Source organism: Rhinolophus sinicus, chromosome 8 (assembly GCF_057876585.1).
Source record: "Rhinolophus sinicus isolate RSI-liver-muscle chromosome 8, RSI-T2T, whole genome shotgun sequence".
Classification (NCBI taxonomy): domain Eukaryota; kingdom Metazoa; phylum Chordata; class Mammalia; order Chiroptera; family Rhinolophidae; genus Rhinolophus; species Rhinolophus sinicus.
In genome coordinates, this window is record NC_142508.1 from 67,309,067 (window position 1) to 67,327,852 (window position 18,786).

The window sequence follows — 18,786 nt, forward strand, 5'->3', positions numbered from 1 at the left end:
AAATCTATCTCTACTACAAACTCCCAGAGAAAGAAAGACACTTAGAGGTAAATGATTCTCAAAATCTGATTGTGGCAAAGACATTCACTCTACTCCCCAAATCTACGTCCCCCTCCACATCTCTCAGCCCTTTCCACGAGAGCCGGCCGTTTGATGAGTTCTGACCAATGGGTGTGGCAAAGATTTAAGAGCTAGTGTGCAACCCATCAGCTCTCCTCTTCGCCTCCTGCAAGGACACAAACATTTCAAAGGTGGAGTCAAAGCCAGAGTATCTTGGATTGTTACTGCAGAGAGGACATATTCTGGATAATAGCCTATTACATGTCTGTACCACCTCTTCTTTATCCAGTCATCTACTGACAGACACTTAGGTTGTTTCCATATCGGGGTTATTGTAAATAATGCTACAATAAACATGAGAGATCTCTTCAAGATCCTGTTTTCATTTTTTTTGGAGAAATACCCAGGAGTGGAATTCCTGCATCATATGTTAGTTCTATATTTAATTTTTTGAGGAAACTCCATACTGTTTTCCATAGTGGCTACTACACCAATTTACATTCTTACCAACAGTGCAAAAGGGTTACCTTTTCTCCACCTCTTTGTGGAATCTAAAAAAAGCCAAACTTATAGAAACAAAGAGTAGAATGGTGGTTACCAGACGTTGGGGTGGGGAAACGGGGAGCTGTTCGTCAAGGCATACACACTTCCAGTTAGAAGATGAATAATTCTGGGGATCTAATGTACAGCACGGTGACTATACCTAATCATGTGTTATATACTTGAAAGCTGCTAAGAGAGTAGATCTTAAATGTTCTCACCACAAGAAAAAGAAACAGTTATGTGAAGTGATGGAGGTGCTAGCTAACCTATGGTGGTGATCATGTCACAATATATAAGTGTATCAAACAACATATACTCCTTAAATATACAATGTTATACATCAATTACATCTCAGAAAACTGGAAAAAATAAAAGTAAAAAATAAAAAAGAGGACATCTTCTCTAGAGAGTCATCCAAGCAGTGCATTTGTGAGTAAGACTAAACTTGAATATGGTGCTTCTGATACTTCATGGCTAATTTGTTACCACAGCATTACATGGCCTATTCAGAGAAATACAGGGTACCAGGGTCACCTAGGAAGCATACAAAAACTAGAGAGTATAGGCCCACACTCCAGTCTGCTAAATCAAACTTCCCACGGCGGAGCATGGATCTCTGCCCTTACAAAGCTAGGATGTTCTAATAATTAGCAGTTTTGAAAAACAGGCTAGTCTTCAGCCTTGCAATCTGTTTCCTCTCCAAACTCTACCCTTACAGACATTAAAAAAAAAAAAAAGAATTGAAAAAAAATCCACAAATGTTGAAGCTCTGCTGAACCTACATTTTCTCATCTGGAAATTAGAGCTAAAAATAGCATCTACTTCTGGGGTGACGGAAATGTTCCCTTCTTGATTAGAGTATCAAGTACACAAATGAATACATTTGCCAAAACATGAAATTAGGCAGCTATGTGCATCTCATTGAATATAAATTGTACAATAGTAATAATAACAGTACCTACTTGGCAGAGGAGTTGTGAGCACTGAATCAGATAACCATAGGGAGCCCTGACCACAAACACTGGTGTCCCACATCTTTTGGATGTCTGGCTATTATTAGAAAACAGTAGCTATGATTATGCTTATGTTACGTGTTATATATTATTTATTATGTATCATTATTAGAATATCTTCCAAAGTTAAACATACCTAAAGCCATGGTAGATTTGGAAAGCTGGGAGGAGAACTCAGACTATTTCAGATTGTGAATTGTGTTCTCAAAGTGTATTTCTTCATGTTTTAAGTGTATAAATTCTCTTTACCAAAAGTACTTCAAAAAGCAAATTTCTTACTTACTGTGCAAGTTTCTTACAGAATGTTTTGGATTCATACCTCAGCTTATCCATGACTTATAATTTTGCAAATGGTTCATGCTCCAACACACAATATATATTTTGTTATGCCTTTGTTACAATTAATCAAGCAAAAAATGGGTATTATGTTTCCTAATGACAATTGTGTGCCTGCAAAGAAAAACCTTGCCACAATGTTAATATATCTATGGCCACCTGCATAAAAATGCACAATCCTTAATTCTAATTTCAAGCTTTAATTGCTATAGGCCATAATAACAGTGTTTTGTTTTGTTTTGTTTTGTTTTTAAGAAATACGTACACTTTCTGTGGGTTTTTTCTTTAAGAAATACAACATTGTATAACGATACATGACACACAAAGAAAAATAGGATAAAGAATACCAAGCATTACAAATGTGTTTTGAAAGAGACAGGTTAAGTTGCTACAAATTTTAATTTACTGGAACCCAAGAAAATGCACCTAACAATAGTAAACTTTAAGAATAAAGCAAAAGTTTTTGTTATAAGAAATGTGTGAAATGTAATATAGACTCTTCCATCAAGAGGACCCCAGGACATATTTATTGAGTTTCTATTTTGTGCCTTGTTCAGTGCTAGAAATTCTGGGGACGCAGACAATGAGAAAAGCAAGATTCCTGTTCTAAGAAATTTACATTAAGTGTTGGGAATGTTGCCTATACTTGGGGTTTTGATAAGTTGCCAGACTCCTGCCTCTGGAACTCAGTTCAATAGCAACAACAAAAACAATAAGCCCTAAAAATAAAACAAATGATAAATATGATGACCACAAGGAGATAAACGACTCCTGGGCAACGGAAAGTTTTGATTGTCACAAAATTGCTTATAGTAACATATTTGAACAAAAGTATGGCTATCAACATTGTTACCAACTTCACTGACGTTTAGTTTCTTGAGTAGCTGATACACGTTCACTTTCCCATAAGAAGACAGTAAGTGCATGTCAAGTATCCCCTATATACATGTAGTTTATATTTTATTTTTGTTTAATCCTCCTAACATCCCCCCAAAGCTAGATATTAATACCCCATAACTATGTGTAACCCAAATGTCCTTTCCTTGAGTTTATAAGCTAAAGGGAAAGCACTCTGTTTCACCCATGGCAACTCAGATTCTTAACTCAGCCCCTTTCTAATATCCCACCCCCAAAACAATCCAGTGTCATAGAAGCATTATCAAACAGGATAAAATTTACTGAAGGTGCTTGACAGTAAAATAGAGGACCTATACTGCATGTATATGAAAATATTCCCCATTACACATCGCTCTTCTCTATAGTCACACCCTAGCTTTGATGCCCGTGGTACCACCTGAAGTTGTGTGGTGTGGCAACCTGGTTCAATTAAGAGTTATAAAATAAATAAGTATCAGGGATGTAATGTACAGCACAGAGAATGTAGTCAATAATATAATAACCTTGTATGGTGACACGTGGTTACTAGTCATGTAGTGGAGATCACATCATAAGGTATAGAAATGTAGAATCACTATGTTGTATACCTAAAACTAATATAATATTGTATGTCAACTATTATTTTAAAAAAATAAAAAAGGGAAGGGGAAAAAACATCCACCTTGACTCTGACTCCCGATTTTTCATCCCTCAACCAATCAAAGTGCTCAGTCACAGCAAAAAAAAAAAAAAATTCTCCTGGAGCTAGGCTGTCCTTGAAAAGGCAATCTGGGAGCCATTTTTCTCCACTTGAGTGCTTTCTTGCTGCTCACCATTCATTCTACATATTATTAATTTCTTCAAAACACATAAAGGACTCCTCTTAGGAGAAATTCTGGTGAATAAAGTTGTCTTCATTGCCTTATAAGTAGTTGGGATTGTGAGCTCTGTTTTGGCCAGATTGCTTCCACTTAACATGAACATAACACAAGTATTAGGGAAATACAATAAATGCTCTAATCAGTCATCATTTCTGGGGCTCAAACAAGACTGAAATCTTGGACTTGCAAAGCTGAAGGTTGGAATACACTGAATTCTTCAGATTCAGTGTATTCTTCAAAGTTAGATTACCCTGTAAAGTTACCTGAAGACCTCCAGGTGACATTTCCCTGGTGACACTGCAACCTGCCAGGTACATTACTTTCCACTTGGATGGGAAAAGAAGGTACACTCAAAAGAAAAAAAATCCAGTAGTACAACACGTGACTCTGAATCTAATTTTGTGATGCAGAGGGTAACTTCCGTAGGAGCTTGAGAGAGAAGCCAGGAATGAGAGAAGTGAATAAAGCCTTCATAGTGGTGGAGGGTCTTGAAAAATGGCTGGATAACGTATGACATTAAAAAGAACATCAATGTGAAAAAACAGGAACAAGCGCTTTTTATATGCTTTTCATATACTTAGTCCACTGAGGCTGACACATTTGTCTGAATCAGCTCGTCCAACTTGGGTTTTTAAGTGCCCTTAGGGGAAGTGAGGATCTCTATCAAAATTGCTTAGAATCATTTGCTTTCAGACACATGTTTAATTTGATTATTCTTGATGTGATGATGAGATTCCAAAATCTTCTTGTCATCTTTATCTTCCAACTCCTATTCAAGTTATTTTACTTACTGTACCTAAGTCCCTCTTGATTTCTTTTTTTTTTTGAGAAGATGTATATGAGCCATATACATAAACTGATCTATTCTCATGCAATTGTGAGGCAGCTCTTCCTGTGAAGGGGGCAGTGGCCAAAGAATTAAATGGATTTTTCAGAGAAAGAATCAAACAAATGAATCTGTCATTGATAATTACAATCTGTACAACGAGCAATGTATATAGCTAGATGCACAAGAAATTAGAACACTTCAGAAACAGAGTTTCATCTTTTCCCTAAATAAATCTGGTTTAAGCCTAGGATTATCTGATGTTATTCTTCGCTTTCGATTTCCTCTCTTCTCCTCTCCTCTCCTTTCTCCTCCACTCTCTCTTTAAAACAGAGATAACTGATTTTGTGTTTAGACACACATGGGCTTCAGTGTTACTATCTGGGTAGCAACGAGCAGATTGCTTCACCTCCCAGAGTCTCAGTTCTCTAAAATGGTGAAATGGGGTGGACAACATCAACCATTCTGGATTGCTGCGCAGGTTAAATGACATAAAGTATGCAAAATGCAAAATGTCTAGCAGAGGGAATATGAACCTTTCAGATAGTAGCTACCTTGCAAATAATATCTATTATGTGGTTATTAATAGTAACTGTAGCTGTGCTGGTGTCCAAGGCATATGGTACTCCAACTAGATTTGTTACCATTTCTATTACAATTTACAGGTAGACAAGACCATGATGGTTCTGGAATGTGCTCTGCTACCCACTGCAGAAACCTCCTGTGAAACAGGACAATACCTGTCATATGGACATAGTCTGAATTCCTATGGCTGAAGTGACCCAAAGCTCTCTATCGAGAGGACACAAAATCTAGCGGTGGAGACCTTTGTGGCTAAATACCCTTCAGACCTAACAGCATGCTCTGTCCCTCCCTGAAGTTTCCGTCCATTAGTCCCAGCTTTGTACCCTCTGGGGCCAAGCAAAATCAATCTGATCACTCTTCTTCCTGACAACCCTTTCGATATTTGAACAAAGTTATTACGTCCCTCCAGAGCATCCTCTTCTCCAAACTATACATCCTCACATCATTTCTCCACGTGGCTCTCATTCCAAGCCCCTCAAGGTCCTGAGTGTCACTGTGACACACAGGACTGAAAACTCTAGCACAGTCTATGGCAGAACACAGAGGGCAGAGAACCAGCTATGATCTGTACTGTGTGTCTGTCAATGCAGCCAAGTAAGTTGCCAGTCTATTTGTGTTGAAACTTAACACGTGTATGAATAAGTAAAATATCCCAATCTGTGATGTGTGTGTTTACACAAGTAAGCCATATATGTATTTGTATATTCTCTCTCTCTCTTTTTCTCTCTCTCTCTCCTGTCAAAAAAGATCCTTGTCAAAGGCCTCAATCTCACTGTATATTACAAGAATGAAATGAGTCTATACATAAAGTGCTTAGAATGGTGTTTGACCCATTTAGCGTTAAATGAATGTGAGCTATTATTCATGTTTTATCCTCATGTGCATTGGTACAGTCCATTTGCTAAGGACTCTAACAGGTTCTGGGGACACACATGATGTATAAGATAAGGGCCTTACCCTTAAAGCAATCAGAGGCTTAGAAGAACAACAATTTTTAATGACAGGTCAGATAACTCTATTGGAATGGGACACGTGGTACGGTGCTCAGAACACAAAGGGCGGATATTAAGTTCATACTGGTAGCGGGGGAGAGAGAAGGGCAAGGAGTATCGGGAAAATATTTCTGGAGGACAGAACATGTGAACATGGAATTTTCGAAGAGTAAATTGGAATCAGCCAGAACAGGAAGGGAGAAGCTTGTTCTTAGCAGGGGGAACACGATGCTGTGGGCATTTGGAGAGGGGCAGTGGACGAGAGGTTTCTATGCATTTGGCTTCAGGATATAGATACATTCTAAGATGTTACAGGTCCAGTTTACTGGAAGTTCTCATCCCATCACAGTGAATGCTTATCAGTTTACATCTGACAAACGCCAGGAAAGACCCAACCTCCACAAGGTCAAAGCTGAATGAACTTGGACATACAGCCGATCACCTGGCACTGGAGTCTCTTCATCAGCAAAATTGGACTAATGATACTTAGTAATAATGCAGAGAAGGCACTTGTCCTTCTAGTAACTGATTAGGACGCTTCTGCCATGACTGCTGCTGGTGTTTTCAATTTATGACACGATTTTTAAGACAGACATTGGCCACATAAAACACATGAGTATTCTAGAAGCCACACTGTTAACCAAAGGAAAGTAAAAGATGTTTATCACGGGAAAGCAATTACTGGCTGTTAGGCTTGAGGGTGAGAAATAGGGTTAGAAGGAAGGGGATGGATGGAGCGGACTGACTCCTATTTTTAGCTGCCTTTCTGCTTTGAAATCCTACCTCCTTCTAAGTGCTGGTCTAGCGAAATCTATTTCTTCTACCAGAATCTTTTGTAAATGCACAACGTTTTAGCTGGAAAAAAACAAACCAGTCTTACTTCATTTTATACATATGTCATATCCCAAACAGTTTTATGTGATGATTGAATATTGGGTAGAACATCTTCCAATGTTTGCTTCTGTGACTCATCTGATTTAAAGAAATTAGACTGTCTGGCTGCATTTTCCCCCTTCCGTTGATGTAAGCAAAGCGATGGAGAAGTCTTCAGACTGTAAATACGTGGTAAATTTTGCTTCTTTTGATAAACATGTCCTAGTCAATCATGAATTACTTGTACCAACGACTAAATGATGACTGCATGTCACATGGCAGAGAACTGTCGATGCCTTTTGGGCCAGCTAACGGATTCTGAGTTTACTCCACTGTTCCCTCATGTTCTATACCAAAATCCCTTTTGAGGATCTGATATGCCATAGGGGACTTCTTTCCCTCTTCTTCTGCCTCCACTCCTCTTCCAGGATTCCTTCTATAACCGTCCTCTTTGGCAGTAAAGGTTAGCACACGTTTACTGAACACCTACCATATGCTTGCATGCTTGAGGTACAGCGATGAAACATCAGTAATTATCGGTCTCTAGACATCTCTTGCAGAGACACAGGGGTGAGACAAGCATAGAGTGTAACACACTGTGGCAGGATCAAATAATGGAGAAGACTCTCTATGGGAAGGGAAAGGTCAGGGGATATTTTTCTGAAATGTTTGATCCCTTAGCTCATTTCCGAAAAATGAAAGATAACGAAGAGTAGCAGGGAGGGGGTGGGGGAGCAGGGTAGAGGGAGCAAACATTCATTAAGTGTTTACTATATGCTGGGCACTGTGAGTTGCCACCTTTCTAACTTACAATAATTCGCTGAAGTAGGCACAGATGTTATCACCGGTTTACAGATGTGGAAACAGGTTCACGGAGGTAAAGGATTTGCCTACAGCAAGTGAAGTCCATAATCAGAATTCAAACCTGGGCAGCTCATAGTGCCGTGGGATTCCGCTCCCTCCTCTGACAGAAGCAGAGGAGAAAATGGCACGAGCAATGGTATGGACGTTTCAAGCAGGAAAGACAGCAGGTGAAATTCCTTGAACGCCATGAAGAGCAACAAATCGTGGCAAAATGTCCCTGAGTGGCAATTCTAGGGAACCTGGCTGACCTTAGAACTGAGCTCTGGGATGACCTCTGTGTAACCTGTGGCCTTCACCACTGCCCCGTGACCTAGTTCGCCTGTGTTTCTGGACAGGGCTCCAACTGACACAGGGTCAGTATAAATGTAGCCTTTGGTCACAGTTTTGGAAAACTATAATCACTAATCATGAGCTTTTAGAGGGAAATGGGAACCCAGAACTCCTCCTCATGTTAGACAAGAAGAAACGGCTCAGAGAAAGGCAAGTGTTTGTTCAAAATCAGAGTCCAGCATTCAGGTCTCCTGCGCAGAGCAAAGTGATTTCTAATTTTAATAAATTCAACTTCAGACAACACTCCCCCCACCCCACCCCACCCAGGAGGATATTTTTTTGTGGGCACAGGAAGGAGAGCAGCCTAGTGGTCGAAATGGTGTCACAAAACTGCAGGTTGGGGAACCTTACCTGCTACACCTGGTTATTTCCCAGTTCTAGTAACAATAAGTACCTGTATCTACCCAATTGAGTCAGTCTCATGAAAATGATTCTTGACATATTTCTCTTGCCCACCTGCCATCACCCATTCACCATAAAGTCCTGCTTCCATTTCCAAACACTCCTACAATGTGCCCCTTCTTTGCTTGCCTCCGCCTTATTCCAAGCCAGCAGCCCCTGTCTCCTGGTAAACTGCAAGTTTCCACACATCTATTCTTGCTCCTGTCGGCTCACAACCATAATGCTCTTTGTCAACAAATGCAATCAGATCACTCTTGAAAAAAAAAAAGGAAAAATTACAACTGCCCATTGCGTTTGAGGTACAATTGAGGATTCTTTCCTTGTCCTATGATACAAAGGCCTAGGTTATTTGTCTCTGTGACCTTCCTTAAAACTCATTAAGCATAAGCCTTATGGATCTTTTTCAGGTCCTCAAACACTGCAAATCCCATCTGGTCTCAATGCCCTTACACAGTCTATTCCTTCTATGGAATGTTCTTTCCCTACAATGATCCTAATTCCTCTACATATTTTAATGCTAAGCTTAAAAAGCATACCTTTAAGGAGGCTTTCTTTCACCTCTTTTACCACTTCTCCCATATGAATTAATTCCCCAGTTATATTACCTTGTAGATGCTGAGCAATTAAATCACATTTAATAATTCATTTAGTAGCAAACTGAGTAGCTGTTCAATTCTCTGAGCTTTCCCATCCTTACCTATAAAATGGGCATAAGAACACTAACTCTGTAGGATAGTGATAAGGATTGGAATTAAAACACTTAATAGACATTCAATGAATAGCTATTAAAAGTGTTATTCTTTAATTCTAACCATGCGCAGAACAATACTCTGTATAACAGGGAATCAATCATGGTTTAAGACCCAAAACTAAAGTGATTTTCAATCAGAATGGAGAGACTTCTCTGGAATGTTATTTCCAACACCAAAGCTCTTGAGCTACCTGTGCTCTATGCAAACAAAACTGCAGTTAGCTCTTAGCCACCAAAAAGGCAACTGAAGAGGGAAACGCATACAACGAGAGAAAACACTGAACTTACAGCCTGTGCTGGGTAAGTTCATCTATCGTAAACTGAGGACGCCAAAGAAACATTTTTTTTAAAGAGGTTTCTCCATTGGGGAAGGGAGATTTTCTGCCTTCCCCCTTCTCAGCACTGATAGTCAACATTTCAAAGTTCATGAAAACTGGAACGCAGAGCTCTTCTAAATCCTGCTGTCCAAATCGTAGACTATTTGCAAAGCAAGCCAGTACCAATCTTAAATAATATTTCCAATGGTTCTCCTGGAGCACAAACGCATTTAAATGCCTATTCACAAGTTTTAAAAAGAATGTAAATGTATGCACATATGAACATTGAAATAGCCTTCTGTGAAGCATTTTAATAAACTCATCTCTCCGTCCACACAACAAACAAACTGGAATTATGAATCAGAAGCAGAACTGTCATTATGCATACCTGTAATTCATTTTAGGAAATTCATATATTCTAGAGACGTTATCTGCATACCACCATTTTGTAAATTGGATTATATTTTTAAAAGCACTACAGGAGGCAACTATTTTTACGCACTTTTGAATGAAACCTTTGGTAAAGTGAGGAATCATTTTTGTAATGTGAACAATCGGCATCATTAAATTCACTTCGTAAACAAGGGACACTGTACCATGCTTACCTCCAAGCACACGATCCATCTGCTTTTGGTTTTAGGATTCATTCATTCAGTTAGCATTTTCTGTGCATTTACTATTCATGTATTCACTGTACAAATATTTACTGCGTACTTACCATATGCCTGGCACTGTATTAGATGCTGAAGATATAGGAGTGAAGAAGAGAGATGAGGTACTTTGCCCTCCTGAAGCTTGTACCCTAGTAGAGTGAGATGACCAATAAAAATGGGTAAATAAAAACATGCAGTACAATTTCAAGGAGATATATGAGTTATGAACAAGAATAAAGAAGTGTAAAGGGGTTGGGGTGTTGACTGGCTACTTCTGCTGATGAGAGAGCCAGAAAAGTCCTGGTTAAATATGCAAAATGAGGGAGCCAGCCATGGGAATGACTAGGCTGGGGTCCTGCAAAGGGAAAAATAAATGCAAAGGTCTTGAATCTGAAGGACACTTGTGTTTGAACAATAGCAAGAAGGGAAGTGTAGCTTGAACGAACAAGGGAGATGAGAAGGTCAGCAGGACAGTCAGGGGCTGGCTCCTGCTGTACCTTCCAGGCTGTAGAATGGAGGGAGGTATGTATGAGGCCGCGTCCTCATCACTTCTAGGGCCAGGGAATGGGTGACCACCCTCAGAATCCAGACTCCTGCCCACCCTGGAAAGGGTGGGTTTATCCAAACAGACCGACATGCTTATGTCTTTTCTCTTATATCGTGCTGCTTCCTCTTTTGCTTTCTCTTCTTCTGTTGACCTCCCTGCCCTCTCTCTCTTACTTCCTTTCACCTTTTCATCATTTACCCTTCCATGAATATTTATTGTGCATCTATTGTGTTCCAGGCACTGTGCCTAGGGATCTCATGGATGCACTCTGCCTTGGGTGCATCTCCCAAAGGGAGAAGAAAAGCCCTTCTCCCTTTCCCATACCCCACCCTTCAATCATATCAAGACTAGAATGTGTTGTATGAGCTTCTCCACTGAAAGGCAGGCTAGTGGGACAACTTGTGAAATAGGTTGGAATCTCAACTCTAATACTTACCAGCTGTATTATATTGGGTAGTTCATGCAATTTCCTTGTTGTCTCAGTTCTCTCATCTGTAAAATAGGAAGAATAATAATAATATACGCTTTGAAGGAATGTTGTGAGAATCCCTAGTTTTATATATAAGCTGGTGATGAATCTATTATTATTTCTGCCTGCTTTCTTCCTTTCCAACTTGAACCTCAAAGTAAAGGAAGGGCATAGTTACAACAATCTGTCATGAGACTGAAATGCCTTCTGATTCTGTCTCCTCTAATGATCTGGCAATGTATTAGATGCTGCAGAATATTCTATTCATGATGACAGGATATAACTCATGTGACCTGATACCCAAGATGACCCAGAATGGTGGCATGATGGAAACCTGTTCCTACCTTAGGAGATGGCATTAATGGCCCCAACTTTTTACCCTTGCCTTTATTCACACCCTTTGCCATGCAACTCTAAAGTTGTTTCCACAAAAAAAAGGAGATTATATTTCTCCATCTCTTAACTTTTGATCTGACTAATGGGTGCGCTTTTGCTGACAAAATGAGATAGAAGAGACAGTTTCCAGTTCTAAGCCTACACCTCAAGAGGCCGTGCCTATTACTGTTTAACATCCTGTACAGTTAATATTGTCATGAGAATATGCCCAAGCTAGTCCCAGGAAGAGGAGAAAATACAGGAAGCCGCACTGAGTTGCCCCAGCCCAGCCCAGGCTAGACCAGGCAACCTCAGCCAACCCACAGATATATGAGAGTAAATAACTCTTTTAAGCCCCTTAATACTGGGGTCATTCATAACCTAATGTTATTGCGGTGATATTTCACTGACATACTGGCCTTAATTTAATCAAAATATGTATTAACATTATCAGTTAATGAAATGTATCTTTCGGACTTCTATATTTAACACAGCAGGTGCTGGGGATACAGACATAAAACCAGAAGGGTATCATCACTGCCCTTGGGGAACTTATAGTCTAGGTGAGGGGAAAAAGACAATGAAATACTACAGAGTTGAAGAGGGTGTGTTTCACAGACTGGGCATGCCTGGAGTCTGGGCTGACCTTGAGATGATTGGTTGACTGCCCCTTGTGGCAGAAAGGAGAATTGCACCTATGCGATGCTTTTATTTTATATAACAAAGAGTGGGACTAAAGAACTAGATAATTTCAGCTCTAGAAGGATCCTCCCCAGAACTTATCTTGGTTAAGCCCTCTCCCAAGGGGAGCTAGGGGAACTGAGGCTCAGAGAACGGGGATGAGTTATGCAAGGTGACTCAATGAATTTGTGGCAGATCTAGGAAAGGAACCCAGAGCACTTACCTCAAAGTTGGTACATCTAACGTCACATGACTCCAAACAGGCCTTAGGGTATCAGTACATTTTGAATTGCTATAATACTCTTGACCAGAAGTTGTATTATTAATGCCATTTAAGATTAATCTCCATCATTCTTATAATTCATAACTGTAACATGACTCCTTTCTTGCTCAAATCATTTCAGGTGTGATAATAATCAGACTTCATAATTAATAATAGTACTTAATAACTTTCATTTATTGAGTCTCCGCTCTATGCACAGTGCTTATTGCTTTAGGCACATGGACACATTTAATCCCTGCAACAATCTAGGCACAGGTAATAAGACCTATTGTACAGAAGTGGAAACTGAATCTGATGGAGATAAAGTCTTTGCCCAAAGTCATACAGGTAGTAAGTGGCAGAACCAGGAATGGGACCAAGATCAAAGGCCCGTCATCTTCCCACTCTTCTCTATGGGCCCAGCTGTGAGAATCTCCATGAGAAATACTTGGTACAGAAATAGCATCACTGTCCATCATTCTCAAAGTTCTCCCTCTGCCTGGGGAAGGCATGATGGGAGCCCACTTCAATGTGATAAAACTATTTCCCAGCTTGGATCCTGCCTCCCCTTTTACACCATTTAGCAAAGGTTGCCCCTAGGGCCAGAAGCTTGGAGAAGGCCTGGGGGAGCCTGGAGCTTCTAAGTGAAAACAAGGAAGTGACTCAGCAGGGTCTGGCTATCCTCCGAGTCTGAGGACAGGCACTTCAAAGGGCGGAGAGCCTGGTACCTTTGATGGAGGAACCAACAGGAAACTATCGGCCTCTTGCAGACAAGGACAAAGACAAGAAAAAGCCCATTTGGGCCTCATCTCTGTCTGGATTGGAACCGGCAGGAAGCAGAAGGGACTGTTTAATCCAGAGCAACCATGAGCCCTGGCCTCCTCCCTTGAAGAAGAACAAGGTGAAAGAAAGGTGAGGCAAGTTAAGATAAACACCCAAACTTTTGGCTGCCTAGATGAACTGAATCTTTTAATTTAAGCTGTCAGTGGGTTCTTGTTCTTTTCCTTTTTTAATCTAAACTATAATCATACAGTACTCCACCCAAGTGCTTGATACGGATTTCTAAGACAGATCCTAACATAGTCATAAAAAAAAAATCCCCTCTGAAATGTGCACTTTGTACTGTGTCTCTGTGTAGGTGTGTTTAAAATGTCACGAACTGGAAAGCCTAACTCTAGTTCCCAGGAATTAATCACTTAAAAGAGTGAAAGGGGGGAATTAACTTGCTTTAACACTTAGAAGACTCTCCAAACCAGTTGCCAAAGTAGAACTTGCAGAATACAAGTATGATTATCTTTCCAAAGAACTAGGACTGTTTTTCTTCTTCTTTTTTTTTTTTTACATTTTCCTCTCTCTAAAACCACATTACAAAAACTTTTCCCTTTGGGGCTCAGCTGCAGGTCACAGATACTCCAGGAATAAAGGTGTGAAAGGAAATTCTTTTTGCCTTTTTTAGGTTACTATTCAATAATTTTTAGTACACGTATAGATTTGTGCAACTGTCACCATTTTAGAACATTTTCATCACCCAACAAAATCCCTTAATGCCCATTTGTAATCAATTCCTGTTCATTCCTTTAGCCATGACAGTCATTGATCTGCTTTCTGTCTCTAAATTTGACTTTTCTGGACATTTTCAATAAACAGAATCATACAATATGTGGTTTCTGGCTTTTAGCATATGCTTTTAAGGTTCATTCACGATGTATCATGCATAAGTATTTTTCTTTTTAATGCTGAGTACTATTCCATTGTATGGATATACCATACTCTGTTTATTCATTCACCAGTTGATGGACATGGGATTTTCCCCAGATTTTGCCTATTATAAATAACAAATGTTAAGAACATTCAAGGACATGTCTGCGTGGATATGTTTTCAATTCTGTTGAGCAATATCCTAGGCATAGAATTGCTGGTTTGTGCAAAGGAATGATGAATGCTGTTATACACTGTGTTCCATCTGATTCAGGTGGGCAATGTCAGTGGAAATCTATCAAACAATTTTTAACTTACTTTTTATAATCCAATGAGGCGATATCATTCATGAAAGGTAAAAAAACAAAACAAAACAAAACAAAACCCAAACAAACCAAAAAACCCCCAAACAAACAAATCGGAAACAACTGCTGTTATTGGATTAATCCAGAAAAGAAAGAGGCAGAGGACAAATTCCTGCAGCTAATGTCAGATCACATGTGTCCAGGCTCATCCTTGGACCTGCCTCTAGAATCCTGTCCATCAAAAATCCTGTACCTTTTTGTGCATGTGTCATAAATTGACAGCAGCTTCCCATTTTCTTCATGCCCACATGGAAAGGATGAGAAATTTCAGAGAATAATTAGTAGCAAAATCCAAGTACCTCTGAGGGAGAGCGGGACCTCCTCGCCTTCTCTAATGTGTAACTTCATTCCTAAGCGGAAATGGCGGTCAGAGCACCCAGGTACCATCGCTGGGCCCTGTCAGTGTGAGTGTGGAGACTTTTGGCGGTGGTCTAGGACAATTCAAAGATTTAGGGCTTCAAGGAGACGGACGTGGAAGACGAAAAGATAAGGACTAAGCGGTTGAGAGAGGCAGCACATCAGAACAAGGAAGGGGGTCAAGTCAGGGACCAACCTGCGGAGGTAGAAAAGGTAGGTACCACGCGAGGCTCACTGCGCCCTCGGGGATAAGCACTCTCGGGAAAAGCTGTCGGCCTCGCTGCCCTCGCGAGTCCCTCGCCCCGGGCATGTGTGCAGTGAGGGTATGAAGTCTCTGGTGCCTAGAGGCGTGTCACCTTGGAAGCCTTTCCTTGCGGGGAGGGCAGCATAGGAGCAAGGAATTGGTCAGCTGTAAACTTAGCGCCCCCTCCCCAGGCGGGTATCGGGCAGTTTAAACGCCACGGCCACACAGAGGGCGAAGGACTCAGGACTCCTCCGCTCCGCACGGAACGCAGGCGGCTGGTGGCACTCGGTGCCTCAGGGATTCCCGCGGGGGCGTGGCGGGGTGGGGGTGGGGGGTGGTACCCCGAGAGCCTCGCCCAGCCCCCGCCCGGTGCACGGCTGCTGCCGGTGAGGAAACCCGGGAAGCCCTGCACACTCGCAGACCCAAGGCTGGCGGCTCCGAGCCCAAGGGCCGTGCTCGGCCATCCTCCTCTTCTCCCGGCGCTGCGGTCCCTTTCTCTGTTCTTTTTCGGCCTCTTGTTCCGTTAACTCCTTGGCCCCTCTCGCCCCTGCTTTCCCTCCGCGTTCTCCTAACCTTTCTTTGCGGGTCCGCAACTCCTTCCCCTCCTCATCCCCGCCCCTTCTGGAGATTCCATTTCCCCTTTTACACATTTGCTTTGCACCTCTCCCCCCTTCTTCTTCTGCCACCCCCACCCTGGAAATTTGTTCTAGCCCGGGTTACCCTCCAGGTCACGTTGTTCCCCTCCACCCCCAGGACCCCAGAGTGTGCGGTCCCAACTCTGCTTCTTGAACTGTGAGCGCCCAGCCCAGTGCCCCGCGGGATTCCGAACCCCAGCCCCGCCAGCCTTTTCTCCACGGGACTCCACCAGGGCGGGAAGCGGGCCCAGGGCCCCCTCCCTCTAGCAGGTCCTCCTTGAGGGGTAAAAGGGGAAGACGGAGGGAGGATGCAGGCACAGCGCCCTCAGGCCCTCTCTCCTGCAGAACCGCACTCTCCACCGAGCCCTGGCGCTTGTGCAGCCGAGGGGGCCCGAGGCAACAAGTGACGCTGCAGGCAGGGGCCGAGGCACCCTCGTAGGGCTCAGTGGTGGCGGGCCCAAGGCCGACCCTGGCAAAGCATTCCCCGCACCCCGCTCTGCACACGAGACATTGGGGGCGGGGCGAGGGCTGGAAGAGAACAGAGACGTGGCTCTTCCAAGTCCAAAGTCTTCCTTCCCAGGTTTAACCGCCCGCGCCCCAAGCAGAGTTTGCAAGGGATGGGGGGCGGAGGCAGGACAGAAGCCACCAACGTGGAGGGGTTTCCTGAAGGTGGGGTAATAGAGTGAGGAAGCGCAATTCCCAACTGCCTACCCTACTTGGGCGATGCTTCCCCCCAACCCACGATCCGGCCCTCCCGGGCAAGGGCCCAGCCTGACCAGCTGGAGCGGATTTGGGCGAAGGAGGAAAAAGGGGCTCCCACCCCCTCCCCAGCTTCCCTCCGCTGCCCTCCCTGATTGGCTGTGCATCCCTGGAGCCCAACTTCAGTTGCTCCAGACTCTGTCTGAGCCTCAAGGGAACTGGAGCGCAGCGACCCAGGCAGGGAGGGGAGGCCACGAATCCAGGGGTAGGCATCTCTAGGGTCTCTGCGGGGAGGGGCGCGGACCGGGTCAGCCCCCGCAGCCTCCACGAGGCCCAGCTCCCTGCTTCTCGCGGCCTCAGTTCCTCTCCGCCCCCCGCCCTTTCCATCCCTCCCAGCGGCGGCCTCCCTCCTCCTCCGCCCCCCCCCCCACCCGCCTGCCACCTCCCCCCCGTTTCTCATTCCTGCCACTAGCGCGCTCGGCGGCTCATTCCGTGGCCGCCGCCAGCCGAGGGGAGAGTCGCTCGCAGATGCCGCGGGGGCCGCTGGCAGCCACCGCCGACTTGTGAATGGGACCCGGACTGGGGCCGGGGCTAACACCGCTGCTCTCTCCCTGCGTCAGGGACCGACGGCCGGAGCTCGTGCCCACCCTCCAGGGCCCCAGGTGAGCATCCCTGCCTGTGCCTTCCTCTCGCCTGAATTGGGCTTCTTGGCGGGGGTGGGGGGGTGGGGGGGCCGGGGTCTCTGGATGTGAATGTCTGGGTGGGGAGAGGAGGTCTGACTAGAGAAGGTTTCACTAATGCAAAGGAAATGGGGGTGGGCGGAGATAAGAGATTTATTTAAAAATCAAAAAGGAAGAAGGGAGCCAGCTGTGGACGCGGGCAGCGCTGGGGGCAGAGGCGCCAGATGTGCCCTCCAACCTTTCTCGCCCTCTCCGGCCTCCTCTGGGGTCTGCGAGGAGGCCGCGGGGAGAGGGGGTTTGGACCCCGCTGGGGCAAGAGGCTGCAGAGCTGCGCCCCGGACACGCCGACTGCCTGCGGTCAGGTCTCTGGGGAAAGTCGCCCCCGGCGCGGTGCCCGCCCGCCCGCCAGCGCTGCGCCTCTTTCGCAAAGCGGCGACATGACCGCGCTCTGCTGCGTCCTACCCTTTTTCCCTGATCCCGCCGGAACACTCCTAGAGGCTCCGTCCTCCATTAGAGACAACTGGGGAACCCCGAAAACCCGAAGAAACCCAGCTCGCACCGGCGATTCCCCCGCACTTTAATAGCGTGGGTTTGGGTCCGCTGACGGCGGCTCCTGGGCTGCCGACTGCGGCGCGCGCTCCAGCCCTCCAGCCGGAGTCTCTTAGGGAGCTCCGGGGCCGTCCGTGTAGCTCCGGCTGGCCCAAGGGGAGATCCGCGAGCCGCTCAGACTCGGGCTCCGCTCTGGCTTGGGGTTAGAGAAGCCTACCAGCGTCTACGTTAACTTTGCGAACCAAGCCTTCCCCAAAGCCTGCGCCTCCTCCCGGAGCGCGCCAAGCCTCTCCAGTTCCCGACACGGTCGGCCTCCCTCCCGCAGCTTTGCCTGGGAACGCAAGCCACGGGTGGGAAGCGTGGAGAAGCTGGCTGGATGGGGAGGGAGGCGAGGAGAGCACCCCGTGCCCCCTCCACACGGGTGGGGCTGGAGGAGGGCCAGCCTTGCGCTGTGAAGAAAAGAGTCCCCAGAGAAAGTGGGGTCAAGGAGGCCCCTGGGTCATGCTTCCTTATCCCTTTCTCTCCGAGGCCCTGTTCTCGCTGGGGTTGGGGGCGCCTCCCTCTCCCTGGCGCAAAAGATTTGCTAGAAAAAGCCCTGTTGCTTTTGCTGATAATGCAGCAGGAATTTCGCGGGCCATCGCACTGCTATTAAGAAATTGCATCTTTTAATTACGTAATAATGTCATCCCTGCTTGACCACGGGTCGTCCCTAAGGGATCAGGGGTGGAGGGTTGCTCCTGAAACCCTGCTGCAGGAGGGTCAGACCTGCCTAAAGTCTGCCCTCCCGTTTCCCCCTAAAGAAATCTTGTTCGGTGGCTCTTAAATCTTTTTTTTTGTTTTCCTTTTCCTATCATTCCTGTCCGTTCAGATGAGGCAGGGAGTAAGTTTTCAGTTAAATCACAGGGAAACCACAATAATTAATC

General features: G+C 44.4%; 1 protein-coding gene and 1 long non-coding RNA gene across 2 annotated transcripts in view; one reads left to right on the forward strand and one right to left on the reverse strand.

Annotated features, from left to right (window-relative positions):
- Positions 1-15,602, reverse strand: part of LOC148757598 (uncharacterized) — a 236,545-nt gene extending 220,943 nt beyond the window's left edge. Inside the window, exons 1-3 of the long non-coding RNA XR_016022067.1 lie at positions 14,999-15,602; positions 11,286-11,341; positions 10,368-10,451 (exon numbers count right to left, since the gene is read on the reverse strand). This is a non-coding gene — a long non-coding RNA (uncharacterized LOC148757598). The remainder of the gene's footprint in view (positions 1-10,367; positions 10,452-11,285; positions 11,342-14,998) is intronic.
- Positions 15,603-16,546: 944 nt separating this feature from the next.
- The window catches only part of CDH11 (cadherin 11), a 146,392-nt gene continuing 144,152 nt past the window's right edge, over positions 16,547-18,786 (forward strand). The window contains exon 1 of the mRNA XM_074314783.2: positions 16,547-17,296. The gene's annotated coding sequence lies outside the window, so the exon portion shown is untranslated. The remainder of the gene's footprint in view (positions 17,297-18,786) is intronic.